The sequence below is a fragment of the Ceratotherium simum genome, chromosome 12 (genome assembly GCF_057802395.1).
Source record: "Ceratotherium simum simum isolate JZ-2026a chromosome 12, ASM5780239v1, whole genome shotgun sequence".
In the NCBI taxonomy this organism is placed as follows: Eukaryota; Metazoa; Chordata; class Mammalia; order Perissodactyla; family Rhinocerotidae; genus Ceratotherium; species Ceratotherium simum.
In genome coordinates, this window is record NC_141911.1 from 55,110,509 (window position 1) to 55,135,000 (window position 24,492).

Below are 24,492 nucleotides of genomic sequence, written 5' to 3' on the forward strand. Positions count from 1 at the left end.
ATTGTCTTTAACAAAGTTTTAAGCTAGAATTTACCGGAAAGTTATTGGAGTAGACTGAGTTGTCATTGACTGGTAAGCTGAATTGTCCTTGCCACCCAGAAAGATAGGGATTTAACAAAAATTTGGTAGAGTTACTGAAAAAAATTAAAATTCTTTCATACGGTACCATACTGTGTTGAACTCAAATTTGTGAAGCCAAACTCAACAAGTCAAGGTCAAATTTTGTCCTTTTCATCTTGATGGCCTCTACATTAGTGCTCTTTCCCCAGATTTTCACAAAACACCAGAAGTGATTTTCTCATTCCAGTGCTGATCTTTCTACAGAGGCAAATCTGATTTTGTCCTGTCATCTTTAAATGTATTCCTGCTACTCATAGAATCAAGTACACATTTATTAGTATAACTTGTCCCTCACCACTTTAAAATTTAATCTGCTGTCATACCGCGCTCCTCCATATACATTGAATTAAAAAACTAAGAAATTACCTGCCTTACTGTGTCTGCTTTTTTCTCTTCTGCCTTTTTGTAAACCTGCTTTTCTGTTTTGGTCTTCCTGGAAAATCGTACTTGTTTTTTGGCTAACACATCATCAGTTTTAAGAGGCTTTCTCTAATCTCCCTTATTATAATTTATAAATATCTTGTGACCTTCTAGGATTATAATAAATAATTTAATAAAATACTGTAATTATTTATGTGTAAGCCTGCCTCCCCACAGTAGTCTTTAAACTCCTTGAGGAGAGGACCAAGTCATAGAAACTTTTATGTCTCCAGTGGTGACACAGTGTCTTCTGCTCAGTGCTTGGTCAATATTCAACCAGCAGTGTGTGTGCTACGATTTTGTAATAAATCATTGAGAGACTCTAATTGTTGTTTCATAAAATCTTTACAAATGTACGTCCATCTGCTTACGTTGTATTGTTTAGTAGTGGTGCCTAAAGAAGTGTTAAAATTAACCTAGTTACTTTATGGAGTTAAGAATCACAGAATTGGCATGAGACTGATATTAATCTGCATGATAAATTACTCTCTTGAACTTTTTCTTAATTCTTTATTCTTTTTTTTTCACTAATAAAATTGAAAATGTATGTCATGATATAAGGGAAACATAACTAAAGATCCACATGTGCTATAATACGATACATTTCAATAATTATTAAAGTTAACGACGGTACGGACACAGGACTGCTTTTTCCAGAGAAAAATATTTTACTAACAGTATAACGTAACAGCTTCTAAAGTTAGAAATAAGCTTGAAACTTTTGAACTCATTATCTTAAAATTACCTTTACCTCTGGCATAACATAACTTTCTAAAAACCATTTTTAGGGGAAATTTAGAAGCAGGGCAAGAGATTCAAATAAATATTTTTATACATTTGCACAACTCAAGCTTCCACTTCAGTGGAAGAGACATTCTAAAATGACCTCTTTAGCTATCATTTATCAGTCATTGTAACTACTCAGTGGTTTGAATTTTTAAAACTCCAAATTCTGGTAATTTGATAAATTTGGAATCCACATGTTTCTATCAACACTGTTTGAAAACACTCTCCTCACAAATTAAAGTATAACTTTCTTTAATATTTGTTTGGGTACATATTAGTAATATTGCAAATTCTGCCTAAAGTTTGTCCAAAGGAGGAGTCATGAAGCTTAGAAAACTGAAAAGACTGCTCCAAATCATCTTGAAGTGAAACTGCAAAAACTTCTTGGCTTCGTCTTTAATTAGAGTCAAGCCTTTTTTCCAAAGGACAAACACCTCATTAAAACACATTTCCAAACTCCTTATATGATTCTGTGACAATCCGCTTCTCCCTGTGCTTTTCGGGTTAGTGGGGAATCTGCTGATTGGTGATTGCTTTGAAGACAGTTCAGACCTGAGTTGACTTCAAGGCCTGAAAAAATTCCCGAGTGAGCAGAAGTCCTATTGAGCTTTTCGGAGTTCTGAGGTGCTCTAAGGAACTGGCAGGACGGGCAGGAGACATGAATTCCAGTGTGGATGTGCAGCTCATCATTTGTGCCCTCTTGGACCATTCTCCCAAGCTCCATTTGCTTTATTTACTTCACTGGAAAACCATCTATGTGTGAGAATGGGGATGAGGAAGAGATGACAAGATTATCTCTTAAATAACTTCTAAGAAACTGTTAATATATAATTCTGGTATAGCGTGTATATGAATTTATTAGTTCCCAAGATCGCGTCAAATAAAATACCTGAATTACCATGAGTTTCCATGCTTGTCCTAAATAGACATTCTCTTTTGAAATATCTAGTCCTACATCTCCCCGCTCCCCACACACATATGCTCCTAAGAGAAATAATACCTAGAGTGGATTTCTTAATTCTGTCCTACTGTGAGTGTAGACAAAGCCTCGAGTCATCCATTAAGAGGAACATGATCTGGAACTGAAAAACTGTGTTACAAACATATCAATGTGTATTCCTATTTCCTCTATTTTCTTCTTTCCTTTCTAAGTTGTTTTGTTTCTTTGTTTGGTTGTTTGTTTTGGAAGGGAGGTGCCATTCTCTTTTCAGCAATGTTATTAACATTTACTTTGCAACTTTTAGAATTGCTAACACTGCCTGATTTTATCTCATCCTATGCCTTGATTTCCTATTTGAAGAGCACTTTCATTCATCTGGTTCCAAGTTTATATATATTTTCAAAATATGTATATATATAGATAAATAGATATATCTATATGTATCTGTATTGTGGTTTACTCATCTTTAAAATGGGATACTAAAATTACCTGTGTCTTAGATTTGTTTTCAGAGTAAAATAAGCGAATGTATGTGATTTACTTAAAAAAGTCTAACATGTTGCACACACTCGGTAAACAGTAATTGTTATTACCGTATTTAAAAAAAATTTCAGTGTGATACAAATAGTTGGAAACATTTGGAAATAACTGAAAAATAAAGAATTGGAAAATCCCTAGCAGCTCTTTACTCTAGTTGATCATGTGTTCTGAGTGTTTTAAAAAATTAAATATCTTCAAACAGCAATATATACACCAAGTCCTATACTACAGTTCCCTTCTTTACTTTGGTTCTATGTTACTATGGTTTAAAATTTGCATTATATCGTCTAGTTTGAGTTTACTCAGAACATTTAAAAAACTCTCTTTCTGAGACATATATAAATCTTGTCAATGTAAATATAAACATACCTAAAACAATTGCAGTACTCATATATGAATACTCTTTGTTATTGTAGCAATGTTGCATTACATAAAGAATTAGCAAATTCTTATAAACACTTTATGTAAACTTTATATGTTGACTAATTTGTCTTCAAAGTGTCTGCAAACCAGGGTCTTAAATTTTAAGATATCTGTGCACCCATGTATTCCCAAACAGAGCTCATGTCTGGAAATTGGAATTCTCCTTTTAGGTTTCTTCCTCCTCCCCTCCCCTCCATTCCTGAAAACTGGCAAAAAAAGATTTTTTATATACTAGATTAGTCAAGCAATAGACTCCTTAGAATTTTGAGCTATATGTGAACTCAGGGAAATAACAGCTAAGTCCCAATTAATCCAATTTTGATCAAATACATCATAGACTTTATGAAGTATTCTGCTTCAAAGCACATTACTCATTATGTCATTTTCTTCCTTCAAACTTCTAGACTCAAGTGAATTTTGTTATGAATAAATATTCTTCTCTCAATTAACCTCTTCACAAAGGTTAATAGACATTTTGTAAATTTAAAAAAAATACATCTGAAAAATTACTAGTACAAAAGAAAAAATACTGATTACAGAGCATACAGTAAAACTCTAAGTAGGATATGATGACTAGTTTATTTAAAAATACATTTAGTCAAGATTTTCTGTGCAAAGAGAATTTTAATTTCTGATAGGAAGCTAATTGGCTTTTTTTTCTCCCCTAGGAGAAAAAAGTAGAAGTTTATATGCAAAGTGGCTTTGGAGCATATACTTTGTTTAGATGCAAGGAGAACGTTTTAATGTTTGAACAATTTGTATGTTTGTATGTAAAATGTCAAGCGACATATAAAAATATATTATAAATAGGGCTGAAGTGGTGGTGTAGTGGTTGGGTTTGTGTGCTCCACTTTGGCAGCCCAGGGTTTGCAGGTTTGGATCCCGGGTGCAGACCTACACATCGTTTATCAAGCTGTGCTGTGGCAGGCATCCCACATATAAAGTAGAGGAAGATGGGCATGGATATTAGCCCAGGGCCAATCTTCCTCAGCAAAAAGAGGAAGATTGGTAACAGATGTTAGCTCACAGCTAATCTTCCTCATCAAAAAAAAAAAAAAAATATATATATATAAAATAAATAAAACCTAAATGTTGGTAGATATAACATTTGGAGGGTCATTTTGAGAATATGCTATGGTAATAAAATAAGGTTAATTCTGAAGTTGCTGTATAAATTACAATTGGCTATAGAGTGATAATTTTGTTTTCATTTAAAAGAGGAAAGAATAAATAACTTTTAAATTGTGATTATAAAATCCTAAATGAAGAATTTAATAAAAAACATACATCAGACAAGACTTAATGCTGACCTAGGAAGCCCCATGCACCTGCTCTGCCATTTCCTGGCAGTGAGACCTTGAACTGAGCACTTCACTTCTCTGCTCTCTTAATCTATAAACTAAGATAGTGATGAGTTATCTCTAAATTTAGCTTCAATGTTAATAAAGCAAGAACTGAAAACTTCTATGAAGAAAAAAACCAGTAACCTGGTTACTGTATTGTTAATACAGTCAATCAAGCAGCATCCTTTTCACATAGCCTCCATATGAAATAAAAAGGCATTTAATACACAATACAAGCTCCCCATATATTTTTTAATTTGCTTGCAGCTTTGTTTGTTTTATATTTCTTTTCTGCCACACTCCCAAATGGGTTTGTGGAAACTTCCTCAGAATAAACCCGAACACTGACCAGTGTAGCACGTAAAGCACATTATTAAAATGTGCATAAATATGGAAAACATTTAGACAAAAATAGAAAGGCAGTATGTTGAGAGTAATTGTCCATAGACTTGCTGTGAATAAGATTTAAGATAGCTGGCAGTCAAGGCAAAGTGGAAATTGTGATGTTACACTGCTCTCATTATAAAGGAGGAAATAGGCTGATTTCCCAGGAAGAAAAAACTTTCCTTGATATTAAGTCCAACAGAAGTGTTAGCGCACAAAATTGGGGCTCTCTTGCCCAATGCACGTAAACAGCCAATTAACTACGGCATCAGCCTTTGGGAAAAGAGATCAGCTTTAATTTGCAAGATCGATTTGCAGGGAGAACAGGGGGCTTGTGCCCTCAGATCTACCTCCCTAAATCAGGATTTGGGGCAAAATTTAAGAGTTTAGGGAGAACAGGCTGGGAAGCGGAAATGCTGGTGGGACAAGTTTTGATTGGTGGGCTTCAAACATTTATGGTGAGGTTTTAAACATGTATGACAGGGTTCTAAACATTTATAATGAGGTTCTAAACTTTTAGAATAGGGTTCTAACCATTTTTGATGAGGTGGGGAAGGAATTTTAACACCGGATCTTCCTGAATGAGGTAACCTTCACTTATGATAAGAGTCTGACTTTCAAGTTCCAGTCGTGTCCTGGTCCTTGGGTTCTGTGGGAAGGAGGATCTTTGGTTCCGTGGTCCTTTCAGGTCAAGATTTCTTCTTTTGCGCATGCTCTGGCTATGTGACTTTGCAGATTTTCTGAAAGGCAATTCTTAATCACTCTGTTGATAAGAGATGGGGTCAGTTGAACTGGTCCTGGAGGGCGGTTACAGAAGCTTCCCCCTGGGATACTACAGAGAGAGCGCCAATAGACATATTAGACATTTCCCCTCAGTTTTATAACCATGTAGAAGTGAACAGCTGGAATTATAATAATATTTTTCAATATTTTAAGACAATGTTATAGAATAAGTTTTAGTGAAAATGATTCTACATGAAATTCAGGTAACATAGCATAAGAACGTGGCACAATTCCTGGTGCCCCAAATAATTCTGCAAATAAAACTAGGGTAGTTACAGGAATAAAAACAAAGAATATCCCTTTGTCATCTCCCTAAATAATTCTCTCAGCCAGATTTCTTATAACTATATAGGAGAGTTTAGTGAGGGAGTAAAGAGCTGGTAATCTGTATTGATGATTTAAGACTATTTCCTAAGCTTTGGAAAACCAAAGCTAAAACTCCATCCTGGAAACTTGAGAAGTATAACTTGATTATGGCTGGAAAGAAAGATTATTCTGTCGTATTTTAGGAACAGACTTCAGAAAAATTACAACCAAAGTTATAATTTTGCTAAAGAAATAGATTTCTAACTATTCTAGCACATTAAAAATGTTCATCAGAAATTCCCAAACTCCTCATCATGAAACTTGCAAGGGTTATTATTTCTCAAAAAATACGCAAGGAAAATACTTTGAATCACCTACCATAGCCATAGCAAAGCATCAGTAATTCTCCTGAGGAGTATCCTTCAGGTTATCTTCTTCCTTTCTTCTTAGCAAGAGACAACAGTTGACTAATTAGGCCTGAGACCTGATGTAAAGTTTTATATGCTAGGATCTAATATTATATTTCCTAAAATTTCTTGTTAACTTTTTCTGTGTCCTAACTACTCACCTATGAAATTGTAGTCCAAAAGAAGTCATAGACAATACATAAAGGAATGGCCATGGCTGTGTTGCAATAAGACTTTATTTGAACAAAAGGAGGTAGGCTGGATTTGAGCCATAGTTGGCTGACACCTGAGAAAGATTATTAGCAGATTGCCTTGTTCTTGTTGGCTTGCTTTGGCTTTGCTTTTGGTCTCCATTTTTCATTCTTACTTCTAGGTTGTACTCTTTCTACCTAACAAGACCTGCTCATTTCAGATGGTAACCACCAACCCAATGAAATCCCTTTTCCTTAGGGATTAAAATGTGACAAAGAGGGGAAAAGACACAAGAATGGTGAAACAATGCAGTTGCACCACTAGACATGTTGTGGTGTCCTTATACTAGATCCCATCATTTAAAATTAACCAGAAGCTGGATACACTAGTGGTGGTGGTTCTTTTTCCTTCTCCTTCCCCTCCTCTTCCCCTTCCCCTCCTCCTCTCTCCCTCTCCCTCCCCTTTCTCTTCTCCTTCTTCTTCTTCTGTATAAAAGCTTTATTGAACTATTATTCACATATCATCAAATCCACCCTTTTAAAGTGTGCAATTCAGTGCTTTTTAGTATATTCACAGCATTATGCAATCATAACCTCTTTCTAATTTTAGAAATTCCCCAAATAAACCATTATGTTTATCTTCTTTTTACCTTGAAATTTGCATCATACACAGATGATGCTTTAATTTTGTTAGCACCTATTTTTCTTACCTCCTATTCCATATCCACCACTGCCCTGAAACTTAGGTTTAACAAGGGCCTGAGAAAGTTAGTATGTGGGAACTTATGGGATTGCAATTATATTTTTTTAAACATAGATTTTGAATGCACTGATAATAGCTATGGTAAGTCTCAACCACATACTACTGTGTAATCTAGGGACTATTTGCAATCTTTTTCCTGATTTTCACTGTTTGATTATGGCATATTTTTCAGGCATAGCATTAGAATTGACTGTTCAGATTGAAAGTCAGCCTGAGAACTGATTAATTTTTATCAATTATTTTTCTTAGAAGAGTACATGGATCTCACATAACAGTATTATATAAGTACGTGACTTCTATCACCATTTTTATATTCATTGAGCTTACTAAAAGCCCTGAGGGGAAGAGAATAGGACATTATAAGATGACAAGGAAGGGGAAAGGTGGAGTAAAAAATGAGACATCAAACAGCCAGCTTTGGGGTTTATAAATTGAAAGAAAAAACCCATTTGACATCTTGCTCTTAACCTAAGCAGTTAAATGTTCTTTTCATTTTTACTTCCTCCAAATTCAATGGATTCTCAGAGTTCAAAACAAGGAAAATGATTAAAAAAATTTTAAGTGTCTGCTTCAGTAAAGCAGGTAAACTCAACAACGTATGTCAGAGTAGACACTGATGTGATGAAATGAGACCAATCTGGGAAAAATTGAGATGGTTGACTCACGTACTTTTAAAAAGGTATATTCAAACTAGTTAAGAGAGAGGAGTCCATTCAAATAAATATATGATGTTCAAGTCTGTTTTGATTACCATCTCAATGATTTAGCTATTATAAAGATCAGTTTCCCCTGCTTAATCATTCCAGTCTAAAATTCTTTCTTTTTTTAAATCTAAGGATAACTGTTCCTTCAAAGCTCACTTCAAAGTCTAAAGGAGGCCTTTCTTTCCTGTCCAACTAAACCCTCTGTAATGTCTGTTCTAGGAATAGCTCTAACATTTGTTTTTAAAAATAATCGTCAAGATGAGGAATTGTCCTCTTCGTGGTGTTACTTTTTTAAAAAATATATCTTCTGCTTTCCAAATTAGATTATAAGCTTGATTATAATTTAAAACATTTATTTGTGTTTTAGTATCCCCAGGCTACGTAGAGGAATCTTTATTGATGGCTACAATTTAACTCTAAATATAATTTGATGATATTTGGAAATATTTTAAAGGACTGAAAATATTAATTAAAATTGAGCCAGAGTCTCAATTTTAATCTTCCGTGTGGGTTGACTAATTGTTTTGAGTTTTTCTCCTCCGGTAAATAAATAGATCCCAGATAGCATTATACAGGTCCATCACTTCCATCAACATTATCAGTGTCCACATTCATGTCAATAAGATCTGTGATTAAAAAAATACAGACTTCATGAAAGGTCTAACTTGAATAAGAAATTAAGAAGGATTTGATGTCACATTTGAAATCACTTATACTTTTCTGAGTACTTAATTGCAAGAGGCATATCCAGTAAATTAAGAACACAATAATTCCACTCTGAAGGATAAAATGAATCATTTTAGTATCTGTTGGAGCAGGTCATTGAGAGGATATGACCACCAGTTGACCTGCGAGCTGGACCGGGGCAATCAGAGGCTCTTTACCCCTCCCCTGTCAATGGAGTGTACATTCTGCCCACCGTTCCTACAATAGGAACCATTTTCAAGGATGCAGCCTTGAGGGAGCAATGTGTTGTTGAGACCATCTGGACTGATGTGACTGAACCCCGTCAAAACCTCTATGTAAACTCTTAAGATACTGGCGTGTGGGTGCGGAGATCTACTCATCTTGCAGTTGCCCAAGACAAATCTCATATGTAAGTCCCTTGCCTATTAAATCCGCCACCTACCAATCTGGAGTGCTGCAATCTCTCTTTGGGGTGGGCCTTCTGTGGACAGGGGCTAATTTGGGATTTCACCTAGGAAACTGAGGTTGCGAACCAACAGTATCTTCATCGATTGTTTGAATCTTTTGCCCTCTTGGAAGCCAAGGCTGGCCTGGGCAGGGTGCAGAACCTGACTGTGTTTAACTTGGGAGACAGAAGTGGGATTAATTTTACTGGTACCACATGGAGTACCAAGAGTCAGAGAGAAGGAAAGGTAAAATCTATTTGATGAATTTAATTTTTAAAATTTCAAATCAGTCCACATTCAAAGTGGCCAGAGGAAGATATGGATAGGAATCACAGAACCTGATATATGTAGCCAAGAGTAGATAGGATCAGAATGGAAGCAGTTTGAGTTTAAAAATGTGGGAGAATTCCACAAGGATTGGGATGCATACTATGAGTATTTGGTTTTATTCTAATTTTAAATAGGAATTAGATAGGGAAGAATATCTCTCAAACAAGTTAATTGAATGAATATGATATCTTTTTATGTAATGAATTCAGAAATCCAAATGAAATTTAATGTTGACATAGATCGAAATTCTTGTTTTTTGTGTCAGTCTAGGGTATTTTGCATTTCAGTCTCTGAATTCATTTACGTCTTTCTGTTGTATATTTCAAGTCATGTAACTAATGATCATAAAGTCAAGGTAGTCATTGCACAATATTTTAATTTTTATGATAATTTTATAAAGATTGGTGAGTTGGAATGAAAATAAAAAAGTGATATACACTAGTGAGGAAGTGAAGTACAAATGCTTGTGTTTCTATTTTTATGGTATAGAAATGAGAGTAAAATATATAGCTACTTCTGTGAGAAGAATATAATTCTGAATATTTACCTTAAAACCAGCTAAAGGAAACAGTTTCAGCCGACGATTATCAAGGAGAAGCTTCTAGGTTTGGAGGTTAATTTCAACATAAAGAATTGAAATAAAGTGACCGCTAAGGATTTTTCATGGTAAACTGCTGATCTGGTGAATGAAATGTGCATGATCAGTAAAAAGGATGAAGTGAACAAGAAAAATTGTCTTTCGTCAGAGTTTCTTTGTATTATTGAATTAAGAAGAAAAATTGTATATATATGTATGTGACCACGGGCCCATTTAGAGCCAGTTTGAACTGACCTCCTCTCTCATCAACAAAGTGATTAAGCATTGTCTTTCAGAAAAACTGCAAAGTAACGTAGCCAGAGCATGTGCAAAAGAAGAAATGGTGACCTGAAATGATCTCGGAACCAAAGATCCTCCATCCCAGGGAACCCAAGGACCAGGACAGAATCAGAACTTGAAAGCCAGACTCTTATCAGAAGCGAAGGGTCCTTCATTTAGGAAGATCCGGTGTTAAAATTCCTTCCCCACCTCATGCAAAAATGTTTAGAACCCCTTTATAAATATTTAGAACCTCATCATAAATGTTTAAAACCTTACCATAAATGCCTGAAGCCCACCAATCAAAACCTGTCCCACCAGCGTTTCCGTGTGCCAACCTGTTCTTTTCAACCTCTTAAATTTTGTCCCAAAACCTGAATCAGGGAGACAGATCTGAGGGCACACACCCTCTGTCTCCCTGGAGATCCATCTTGCAGAATAAAAGCTGATTTTTGCCCTCAAAGGCTGATGCCATAATTAATTGGCTTGTTTAGGCACACTGGGCAGAGAAACCCAATTTTGTGTGGTAATGTGTGTGTATATATAAAATCAACAATTTACATATATATATGTACATAAAATCAACAAGCTATTTCAAAGCTTAGTCTATGACATGAGGACTCAGAGGAGATAGCAATACGATGCTACCACTACTTGGCATGTCCTGTCTACCTTTACATTTCTAATGCCTAGAATAGTGTCTGACATATAACAGGAAACTAACAAATACTTTGAATATGTGTATTTTGAATGCATAGCACCAAATGAGTGATGATTAAAGTTACTTTATGGTTTTAACTCAATATATTCACTATTCCAGCTAGTATTTGATAAATAAGAATAAAAATTTTTTAAAAAGAACTCAAATTTATTTATAAATATTTTTTCTTTAAGTGCTGCAGTGCTGAGGAGGATCCTAAGAACTAAATTTCCTAATTTCTAGGAGCTTAAGAAAATTAATAAGAATGAGTAAAGATGTGCAATCTCCTATTTGAATGTAAGTCTGCACTGATGTTTTTGGGAAATAGGGTTGAATGGGTAAAGCCAGATCATGGTGGATCCTGACTATCTCAATGAGTTTTGACTCAGTCCAGGGGGAGAAAAGGGATATATTGCTTTTGAAGAGAATAATGCTATGAGGATAACATGGCTTTCAGATTCAGGCTAACAATATACTTTGTCTAGGTCAAAAATTTGAAAATCTGAAGTTGATTCTGTAGTTCAGAGATCCACTGATGAGGTCCTCCCAGGTGAATGGGAATGGAACAGAAGACAAATACGTGAAAAAGTGAGATAAGCAAAGAAAAAGAATAATGAATCCACCGATGACAAGTAAGATATAAGGTTGGGAACACAGCAGTCAAAGAGTGAGTCTCTTTTTTGAGTTTATATCTGTGGTAATGAGAGAGTGAATAGAAGAATCAGCAAGAGGCTCTATTTAGAGAGAAAGTGAGATTGAATTTAGTTGTATACCTCCTAAGTTGATGTTAATAGTCTAAAATTCAAGTATAAATATCTCACATCAGGAGGGGGTAAATATTTGGGAGTCATCATCTTGGTAAGTAATTATGTGATAAATGTCTCTTCTACAATCACGTTTAGAATCACTGCACTTAAACTAGTGATTTGGATTAGGTTTGGAGTGATAATAAAATATAATCAGCAGTTATCTCAATCTTTATATATTTCTTTTATATCTCGCATTTTGTAAGTTTTGGAATTCTAAAAATAGGCTTAATGAAGACAGTCTGGTAAATATTTGGTTTGCAAGATAATTTGCTTTTCTTTTTTGTGTCTCTCTGCTTCACTTGTACTTTCCAGGCAAAGAACATTAACATTATAATCACTACTTTAAGCTTTAAGTTGAAAACATTTTATTGGTTGACTGAACTTATCATCCATTAGGAATGTCCACATCTGGTCAGATGAGGAGTTCAGTGTTTGCATTCCCCAGTCCACACTGCTGAGTTCAGATACTTTACTGGCTAGTTTACAAAGCTTTGCTTTTTTATAGCTACTCAATGTACAGGCTTATATAGCATATACCTCCCTGAAGCAGTTTCTGTCTCATACCATCTGGTAATGAGAGCATCATTTACACTACATAAAACCGTGGCATCTGGAAAGGAGAGCTAATGTGATAAAATCAGTCAACTACCAGGAATGGCCATATTTCTATTTTATTTTGGGGAAATTATTTAATACTAAAATGAGATTTTAAAGAGTCAATATTAAGTAAAAATGTGAATAAGTAATACCAGCATATTTTTTAATGATTTTAGCCATATAAGCTTTTATAGGAAAAAATTAAAAGCTGTATATTTTAGTGAGATATACAGCAAACATTTGGAGGGGAAAGGAACTGAGTTTGGAATGAATGTCAACATTATTCGTTAAAATAAATGTAGAAGTTGTGACAAGACCCTCATCCTCACATATGTAGCTCTTTGTTAGATTTATATAAAAGCCAAGCAGCAGTTCTAGATGTTGGAGACAAGTGGAGATCATTTGTGAAGGTATTTGGTTATTATATATTCCAGGGAGGAATAAGAGATGCACTCATTCACTTAGGTCCCCATCACTGTGCTTACTATGTGTCCGGCATTATTCTAGGCACTGAGGGCACAGTTTTGAACAGCATAGGAATGCTCATTCCCTCCTTATGTTCTAGTGAGGGAGGAACAGAATGATGTAGATGCTGCAACAGATGAAACAGAGTGACGGGGAGAAAATGACTGTTGGATGGTGGAGGAGGTGACATGGATGAGGTGAGATGGCTACTAAAGATAGATTGGTCCAGAACAGGCCTCTATTAGAAAGTGAATGTAAGATGCCCTCTAATTGAATACTAGGAGAGAGCCATGCAAATATTCTGGTCTTTGGGAGAGAAAACATTCAACCTTGATTAAGAAAAAGACTAGAAAATACCAAGGAAAAGAAACTGAGTAAAGAAAGGCTGGTATGAAATCAGACTCTTGAACAAAGAAAAGGAAGAATTTAGTACTAGGACAGAGTGGCAATCTTTGGAGAAACTTTTCTGTCACTCTAAAAAACTCTATTTATGTGATATGAAATTTTTGTACTTTTTTCATATATATATTTAATTAGACATTTAGATATATTTAAACATGTTTTTCCCAAAGTCTCCTGTTATTCCAACACATCATTCTAAGTCAGGTGTTGCCCCATATTTAAAAGCTTCTTCAGCCCCAGTGTCCCATGGAGCAGTGATTTTCAACAGGCAGCACACCCATGGGGGATTAGGGGGCGTAGAAAATACTGGGGAGACTTTTGGTAATAATGATTGAGTAGAGGCTTCTATGGTGGGCAAAGGGCAGGGATGCAATGCACAGAACTGTCCTGTGCAACAAAGAATTTTCTCACAGACCACACAACTTATAAATATTCTTTGGCCAAAACTTATCTCAAATGTAAGTGTCTTTACATCTGGACACAATAATACTGAAAGCAAAAATTACAGGAAGTTTTACAAAGAGTCTAGTGATTTAGGAGAAAATAACTATGTAGATAGAACATTAATTAGAACAAGTTTTACAGATGTTATTATATATTTGAATTCACTCAGGGGTCTAGCCAGTAAACAAGTGCATAATTTTGATGCCATAACATTAGTAGTAAATAAAGCGAGATATTCATATTGATTTGAGGAGAATTTGATAAATACTTCAAATATAGTTACTTTTATTAACATGTTAATACTTTTACTGACAAGATGAGATCGGTATATATCACATTTTAATTTTTTCACTTTTGCAGTCAATAATGTGACATTTTGACTTGTTTTTTATTTTCCTCTTTCTCTTATCATATACAAATATCGTATCATTACTTGTCTTAATGAAAGTTTCTGTTTAATGCCCACCTAACTTTGCCTTTCATTTTCCATTATTTCATATGCAGAGTAACTTTTGAACTTTGTTACTTAAATAAAAACATATTCATTATAAATTGGTGAAAGCATTTGACTATTTCATTACGTATTCTACAATAGCCATACCATAGGATTTATAAAGCCTTATTTTATCTCTGAATTTCATTTCAAGATAGTAAGGGGGAAAATCAAAGTTATTTATTAGTCAAAAGGAGCTCATGTCTGATGGAATTGAAAAGTTTGAAAGAGAAGAGCAACATGCATTTTGGAAAATATAAATTTGAAACGTAGAAGATGCACTTGGGACTTGTCTTTATGAGGCTATAATCAAATTACAAATTAATTGAAACTTTAGACTAGGTTAGTAAAAATTCTTTAAAAGACTGCCTGATTTTGGCTGGAAAAAAGTTTACATTAGATAAAAGACTTTCTCCAAGATTTTATAAATGATACTAAGGACTTTAATATCCACATGATTAATTTTATTTTACTCATGTGAATACCGACAGCAGAAAAAAATTGTTTCTCTTCCTTTATATTCCCTTGTAGACCTTAATTGCACATGGAGTTTTTAAAACAAATATCTTACTTTTGAGTTATTGAGACATCAAGTTCTAAGCGCAGATTAGAGATAGAGTTTTCTGACTGATGTGCACATAATCCTAAATAATTTGCAAAAATAAGCAATTACAGACTTTGATTTCCTTCATGCTTGTGTGTGATTTATACTTCTGGTGTATGGAAAACTCTGTCTATTTGGGCAGGTATAAATGTAGCCCACACAATGGGAATGAAAATGCAGAATACTACAGATCATTCAGTATAGAGTGTTCCAAAAAATCAGTCACGTTTCAGCAGTGGGGTAAATTTGCCAAATAATATGCAGCTTGGAAATTATATTTTTCTCGTCCCAAAAAGCCTGGTGAATTTGTAAAATCCCTTCTACTGTGACAGCATAACACAGAACGAACAGCTCGTATAGATAACATTTTCACAGGCATCAGGCATTTTGGAGAACACACAGTTTTCTTATTGCATAAATCTGGAGAGCTGCTATTAAGAATAGCAGCAGCTAAAGCTACACATAGATACATTTGATGATCATTAACTTATCGATCGTGCGTAATAATATGGGAGGTGGTCTAGCATGGCTGCAGGGAGTGTAAAGAAAGCATGCACCATCAGAAAAGAACGATGAGAAACTGACGAGTGCTAGAACACAAAGTAGGTATAAATAAATATGTTGACAACTGCACACTAAAGTTGGATTGGCATTGTAATAAGATATATTGGATGTACCCACACTGTATCTGACATGTAACCACACTTTATATGATCAACAATTTAACACATTCCAACCCCTTCATGTGTACTATTTACTAATTTGTATATCTTTTCAATGGCAATTAGAACTATAAAAAAGGGCTTGCACGTAACTATTTTATCCTTAGGCCATAGAGTAAGTGGAATAGTTAAGAGGAAAGAGCCTGGCTGAAAAATTAATAAAAGGTTACATAATCATCTTAGTGAATGCTTATTGCATATGTATATATTTCTAGCAACCTTGTGGTGTAGATACTAATTTCTCTAATTTACATTTAATGAACTTTATGACTTACTCAAGATCACACGACTGTAATACTAACGTTAGGATTTGGAATTACTTAATCTAATTCCAAAACCCATAAGTTTAACTACTGCAGTATCCTGTTTCCAGAAACCTAAATCAAGTTTCCATTCCATCAATCCTCGTTGGGGGTTTTTGATGTATTGAGTTAACATCTTTGTGTGCCGGTTTCCTTTTTCATAAGGATTAAATGTTAATTACAATGTCTGCTTGACATACAGTGTCCAGCAAGTATTAGCTATTGTTATTTCTATTTGTCAATAAAGAAGTTTTTAAAGTTCTATTGAATATTTTCAAGTGTTTTGGTCGTACATTCTTAGATAGGCACGGTCACAGATACAGTCCAGCCATTTCCTATGCATTCGCTTAAATAAAAGAATAGCAGCGATATTCTCAATAGTGATCGTAGACAAACCTAATGTGGTTCAGAATATAATCAGAATATAGTTAGAACCACATTAGAATCAGTTTCATTATCATGTTTATCTGAGATCTTATACTGCTCATTAGGACAAGGATGCATGACAAACAAAAGGTTATGTTGAAAATGCTGTTGGATATTGAAATGAATTTATTCAGGTTGGCTTGTCTACCCTCCTCATATACAGTATTTTCACAACTGACTGGTATATTCATTACCTGAGCCTTGCAATATGTTTAGTGAATTTGTGTTGTATTTTCGTTTTGAAATTCATTAGTATTTGCAATGACCTAACAAAGGTTAAAAAGATAGACATCAAGTTTAACCTTATTTTAATATGATATTTAGTAAAATTTTTCATAAAATAACTTGAGGTCTGTCCGACTCATCCCCACGGTTTTTTGGCCTTTACTGGATCACTACGACCCATATGTTGAATTACTCTGATAGTGGAGACCTCATTCCCATTAGAGATTTAAAAATATTTAAACAGAGTGAAAATGATATATATTAGATGAGAGGCTTTAAATCTTTAACTCGCAGATCTTGTTTGGAAATGTGTGTAAGTCAAAACCTATATTACTTTAGGGCAATGGCATGCTGGATCTCTAAAAGTTGTGAGAAAGGAAGAAAACTAGGAAGAGGGAAAGCTTAGAATTTAAGAACTTCTCTTTCTATGGGGTTAGCCACAAGTTCTCAAATGCAGCTCGAGTTGCTATATATACCCAAGGATATCTGAGCAGGTTAGAGGGCATCAGAGTGGAAGTCTGGGCAACAGTGAAATAATTCATATGGTGGTGACAGCACAATTCTTAGTAATCTCTTTGGAGAATGATCCCAGCTGGACTATGCAGGGAAATATCCAAGTCTTGAAGGCAAGGGAATGCACAGCATCTGGGAAAGGGTTCAGGCTCACAGAGAAGCTGGATGTGATTCAGAACAGGGATCCAGCCCTAGTGGGTGGATGGGGGTCAGATGGGGGGCCTGGAATGTATGCCTAAGGAGCCAGGTGGAGGAACAATCATGAAACTTTGAGAGGAGGTGGGAACCCTGAAAAAGCTTTGTAGAGTCGTGGACCTATTGTTGATTCTGGCTCTAGTATGACCTTTAGAAACACAACTAGGTCCAACTCCCGCCCACTAACGAGAACAAATTTCATCATATATTTCCTTACTGGGTCAGTTACAGAGTGAGGTACAAATTCTTGCCCTTGAGTGGGGATGAAACTGAGTCTGGCAAGAATCATTATTGATTAGTATAATCATTATTGGCAGAATCTTTTATAGTATTATATACATTAGGAATTTAATTTATGTTTTAAATTAATTCAGTATAACCAGATGAACTTACAATTTGTTGTGTCTAAATGGGGGTTCCTAGGAAATAAAGTTTGAGGGATAACTTATTTGTCAACCTTCAAAGAGTAAAGTATCAATCTAGAATTATATATACATTTTCAAGAAGAAGGTGAATTAAATATATTTTGAGACAAAAAGTGCTGAGATAATTCATGTTAACAGACTCTCACTAAAGGAATTTCTAAATGAAAATTAAAAGAAAAACACAAACATTTGTGGGTAAATCTAACACATATTAAATGTGTATGTATATACATTTTATATAGGTAAAAATCAAGATAAATCTAAAATCTGGAAGAATAGTTAAAAACCAAGGTAAACAAAATTTTGTACAGCAATTCCTCCTTTCATCATACAAGAGGGTAACAGAATTAAAGCTCCTAATATCTTTTCTTGCTTATGAAAAGGGAAGTCTATAGATGGACTTTAGTCTTTGTTAAGTTAAATGTGCATATTAAAATGAATGTGACCAACCTAAATAATACACTAATTCTTAAATTATGTTCACATATTAACATATCTTCAACATATATAATGCAAAAAAATGACAAAAGTACGAGGAGAAAATGATAAAATCCTTTTAACACAAAGTTTTCAGTAATATAGATATTCAAGATGAGAGAATCGGTAAGGTTAAACGGAATGATTTTCTTTCCGTCTGGGTACACAGTTTCATTTAGCTTAGGGGAGAAGGCTTAAAATAAGATTCCTATCAGGCTTTGAATATCAGCTTTCAATTTGGCCAGCTCTGACCATGGAGCTACTTAAAATAAAAAAAAAAAAAAATCCTTTCAAATATCTTGTCAGGTTTCAGCCATGACAAACAGTAAATATTCCCGGCAATATTGAACCATCCCATGGACACAAACATTGTCCCCAAAGAGGGTGAAAAAGATACTACGCTCCCAGGTTCCAGAGCCACTCCCAAGGACTTAGAAAATTCCCCTGAGAGCTGGCTGGCAACAGTCTGTAGGACCCTAGCCACAAATGGAGTGCAACCCACATTTCTGTCTGGCCATATGTGTGGGCCCCCAAGATTATGGCTGCAAAATGCAAAAACTGGCCATCTGCTTGCCCTGGGCAGGCAGAAAGCCAAGCCAAGTTCTCAGGAAACAAACTAAGACAAACAAGGAGGTAATAGCTGTCCCTGGGAGAGAAAAGGACCAATAACCAATGAGAGACAACGTGACATTTTACCTTCCTCTCTTTTTTTTTTTTTTTTTTGTGAGGAAGATCAGTCCTGAGCTAACATGCGTGCTAATCCTCCTCTTTTTGCTGAGGAAGACCGGCTCTGAGCTAACATCCATTGCCAATCCTCCTCCTTTTTTTCCCCAAAGCCCCAGTAGATAGTTGTATGTCATAGTTGCACATCCTTCTAGTTGCTGTATGTGGGACGCAGCCTCAGCATGGCCGGAGAAGCAGTGCCTGGGTGCGCGCCGGGATCCGAACCTGGGCCGCCAGTAGCGGAGTGCGCGCACTTAACCGCTAAGCCACGGGGCTGGCCCATTACCTTCCTCTCTTGATTGGGCACTCCAGAGATCCAGGAGAGCTGAGTGTGGTAATAATTCTCACCCGTTGCCAGCTTCTGCCAGTTTTCCCAGGATCCCGTCTTCAAGCTCCAGAGTGAGTGGGTTTAAAGTAGAGAAGGTCGCCCCAGTATCTACTAGAATCTGGCAAGGTTTTCCATTAATTTTCATTTCCACTTGGCTATTTAAGGAAATAACTGGTAGCAGTTTGCTGAAGAATCTCTCAGAGTCCCATCAACCCTGGGAGGGGCCCATACGGGGGCCCTTCTTTGAGGGTAGATATGGAGGTGTTCAAGTTGGTGTGCAATGCTTTGACTTTTGTTTATGGTCTTGTAATCTCTTCAGAGTGGAAAGACAATTCAGATAGAGGATTAGTAGACTGAGTCCTCAGGTAAAGGAGGATAGAGGGCAGTTGTAGGAGTCACATCAGTCTTACAGCCTTTTGTTTTAGGTACCTCTTGTGTCTTTAATTTTCATTAGCTTTGTGCAACGAGTCTTTCAATGAAGGTATTTTGGAATTTTGAAGCCTTTTAGAGGCTTCTGCATGCCAATTAAAATAGGTAAGCTATTCTGTTTGTTTGATTTGGGAACTCTTGCTTTCAACTGCACTTCCTGAATAAACAATCTTGTCTAATTGGAACATTCTCCATGATATTTATTGTAATTCTAGGTTGTCTTAGTAAGATTTTGCCATTTTCGTGGATACTGGAGCTCCTGGGACCACAGTTTCTAGACGTAAAATAAGCAGGTATGCCAGAGGCGATGTGTTCAATTCTTTGAAACTTAAAGATTCCATTTTTTTAGCTAAGCCTTGGGTGTCTCTTGATACCTAAGAGGGATGTGCCGCTGGGTTGGGGATTTTATGGTGTTTTACAGCGTACCTCCTTACATGGAAATGTCGTTGAGGTTGGTAGGTGAACTAGTGTCAATTTAACCCATTCTGTGACCAACTTATCGCAGCATAGAAGTCTTAGAGCTAGGTGGCCAGCACCTTAGCGGCTTTTAAATGCTTGACCTGTGCCCGACAATTTTGTGGCTCTGGCTTCCGCGATTCCCATCAGCAATAGATCTATTATTCTTCTCACGAGAAGACTTCTGTATAGCGGTGGATGCCCTAATGGTGGTTTTTTTTTTCTTTGGTGAGGAAGATTGGCCCTGAGCTAACATCTGTGCCAATTTTCCTCTATTTTATACGTGGGTCACTGCCACAGCATGGCTTGATGAGTGGTGTAGGTCCACGCTGGGGATCCGAACCCACAGACCCAGACGTCCAAAGCAGAGCGTGCCAAACTTAAGCCCTATGCCACCAGGCCATCCTCCCTAATGGCTTTTAATAGTCTGACATGTGCCTACTTAGATTTTGATTTTGATAGTCAAAACAGTCCAAATTTCTTATCTTAATTTATTTCCTCAAGTCTCCCAGTGGTTTATGCTGTGGACTTACCTTGAGGCTTTGTGAATCCCCTGGCAGCTGCCACCCACTGTGGACTCTCAATATAATTATCCCAAAACCCTTCTGGGACCCTAGAACCTTTCTGGGAACACTATATATACATATATTTTAAAATAAAATTTGTTTGGATTGGAGAGTTGCATGCAAGGGAGTGAAGCTCAAATCCGAGAGTGAGTTACCCACGGCCCTCGGTAAGGACAAGAGTGAGCTCAAAGGGTTCAGCGGGCGCCTCGCCTGTGCGTCTCCTTGTCCTGCAGACTGTTAGCAGTCAGCTTCAGATATCATTCCTCATCACCAAAAACTGTTAAAAAATGATTGAAGAAGACAATTCAAGTGATACAAACAAACTTGATTTAACACTTTATGGAGCAGACGGTCTCAGAGAACTGCCAAATGGGGTAGAAAGCAGAAAGCTTTTATAGGATAAAGAATAAAGAATGAGGAAGAGAAAATAGAAAATATCTGATTGGCTAGGGCCACACAGTCAGCCTGGTTTGGGGTGAGAAGGCCCAGAGTTGGCTTCGCATTTGGGGATTGGCTGACTGGATATACTGCGTTTCTGATCAAGCAGAACATTTACCAGAACATGAAAGTTATTTAAGTTTTGGTTTACTGATGTGGCCCCCCAGACAGGAGCAACTCCATTTTGGGCCTAGAAAGTTATTTCAACAACAGGTATTAATTTCATTATTAATACAATAATCCAAGTATAATTTCTTTCCTCTCTTAACACTCACATGTTCATTGAGCATTTAATATATAAAAGGTGGTGATAAGTTTCATGGGATTTAATACCTTTCTAATTATCAATATATAAACATATTTTCAAATATACTTTAGTAAAATATAGAGACTCCTCCACACAATTAGATCCCTGATTTCTTTGGTGTAATTACATCTAAGAGAAGTGGAATTATTAGGAGTGGTGGGAATATGACTGGAATTTTTATGGCTAATTTTATTGTTGCTATTGAGACCATGGCTGTGAAAACCCATCTTCGTGTTTCCTCATACATTCCTTTATCCATTTTGTATTTTGAAACCTGATCATTTTTTTCCAACCTACTGAGGCTCGTAATGACTTCTTTCTTTACATTTTATCCAGAAATAGTTAAATTGAGAAATATTAAAGATAAATCTCTAGAAAAACGATGTGAATAAATTAAGATACACCTACAGATATGACGTTTTTATTTACAAATTTTAATGTTGTCATTTATTTTATCATAAATACTGGATAGACAGTAGTCTCACTTGTACTTTTACATGTATAGGGACATTATCTATAGTTGAATAATTATTATATGTGAGATCATCCTATTACCCCCTTCCTTAGCTGCTGTGTTTTTCCTTTATAACACTTCTAGCATTTATAATTAATAATTATTTTTTACAATTATCTCTCTTTTTTTTTTGTGAGGAAGATCGGCCCTGAGCTAACATCTGCCAATCCTCCTCTTTTTGCTGAGGAAGACTGGCCCTGGGCTAACATCCATGCCCATCTTCCTTCACTTTATATGGGACGCCGTCACAGCATGGCTTGCCAAGCGGTGTGTGGGTGCGCGCCCAGGATCCGAACCGGCAAACCCCGGGCCACCTCAGCAGAACACGCGCACTTAACTGCTTGTGCCACTGGGCCGGCCCACATTTATCTCTCTTAAATGGTACTGCTGATAATACTACTAGTACTAAGAGCTAAGATTCTCAGCCCAGCACTGATCTAAAACACTTCATATGTGCTGTCATTTAAGTTTCTCAACTGCCAAAATGATGTCGCAGATACTATTACATTTCACATATTACGGATAAGGAAAGCGAGGCAGAAAGGTTAAGTAATACAAAGATGAGTTCACTCACGGTGGAGCCAGGATTGTAAGTGCCAAGAAAGTAGGAAACAGCCCACATATCCCCAGGGTCTTGTCCAGTGTCTGGAGCTTATGATGCTCAATTAATATTTAAAAAATGAACAAGTGAATGAGTGTAAGTTTAAGAAATACAATTTAGAGGTTTGCACAATATATTTCCTTGCTTAGCCAGATCTAAATAATGATGCAAGAACTGAAAAACATAATTTGACAAGTTCTCTGATTAGTCTTATTTTTCAATCAAATCTTAGGTCATGTCCATCTGGACACAATAAACACACTATACCATATCGATTCTTCCCTTTATGCTCTCTTCAGATAAATGCTTACTGTCATATAACTGATTTGACCTCAGAGATAAGAGTAAAATTACATTCAGTGGCTATCAGATTTATTCAGAATTGAACTCTGAGGATACCTGTACCCAATTAATAGATAAAATCATTAGGTATGCCAAAATAAATACAATTCACTTACATTTGAAGAAAAAGTGAACACCAAGTTTTGTATAAATAGTCAAAGAAGTGAAATAGATAATATGAGGTCATTTAGAAACATTTTCACTTGAGAGAAACCAAAGAAGAAGAAAGAGAAAAACAGTTAAACATATTTTTTAGTAATAAAATAGAGGAAAATCAATGAAAATGACTTTTATGGGGGTTAGAAAAAGTTATATAGGAGTCTTTCAATATCCTTCAAACATTTAAAATGTACACTAATTTTTGAACTTTTCTGAGAAACTTACAAAACGAATTGAAATCAAGGATTCTATATTTCTTATTTTTCTTCCACCAAGACAAAACAATATTCTATTATAAGCATATACACTTTGATCTCTTAGGTAAACATATGACACTGAATGAGATAAAAACTCTGAGTATCATATATTTCTATGTTATCAGGAAAGTCTGAAGTTGATTTCAACATCAAAGCTGACAAAGCAGTGAAATAAGGCAATTTACTTTTATTTCTAATCCTGTGGTAAAGCGCCTCGTATTAGTTCTAAAATCCTAAGGAAAAAAAAAACTATTTGATAATATACAGCTCAATGTTTATATACTTTCCTTATGACAAAAAGAGTGCTCAATATTATTAGCCAAAGAGAAATGGGAAAAGAAGATGTGAAAGATATGCAAGTACAATTTGACTGTTTTAAATTAAACATTGTAAAAATGCCATCTTCTTTTAAAATATGAAGCAGTTTTACAGGGTAACACTATTTTAATTTAAAATATTTACTCTAGGCTATTGCACATAATATGTATCATTGTTGATAAAGCTTTATATGAGTAAATAACCCATGTAAATAATCAGATGTGAGATAAGTCACGTAGCCTTTGACAGATTTTCTTCATTAACATGTATCAGTGCAGGCTGAAGATTGTATTCATCCTGCCCTCAAAAGATCTTCATTCAAATGGAACACTTTCAAAAAGAGTCTCTTAAATCCAGTCATACAATTTATTCAAATTCCGTCATCTCAATTTCATGAAGATGAAAGACCCATCTCACAGGAAAGATCCCCTTAGGTGAATTAAGTGCAGTTTGACAGTCTGCACAAATGCAGAGACATTAGGCTGTTAAGTGGCCACATGTGTATACACATGTTTAGTGTTAAGGCCATAAAGCAAACATTAGCAATCAAGAACATCAAATTGATTTTGGAACGTATGTCTTCCAAGACCCCACGAAATCTGGATAACAGCTTGGGAAAGATTCAACGTTCTTACACAGTATGTCTCATTCTCAATTGCAAGAGATTGTGCTCATATGCTAAACTCATTCAAAGACTACCTAAAAATTCATCCCTACCTTTGATAGAACCAAGAAGTGAAAATTACAAAATCTGTGTGTCATCCCTGATCTCCATCATACTTCACCAGAAGACAACAACCAATAAACTCCATCAAAACTTACTGGC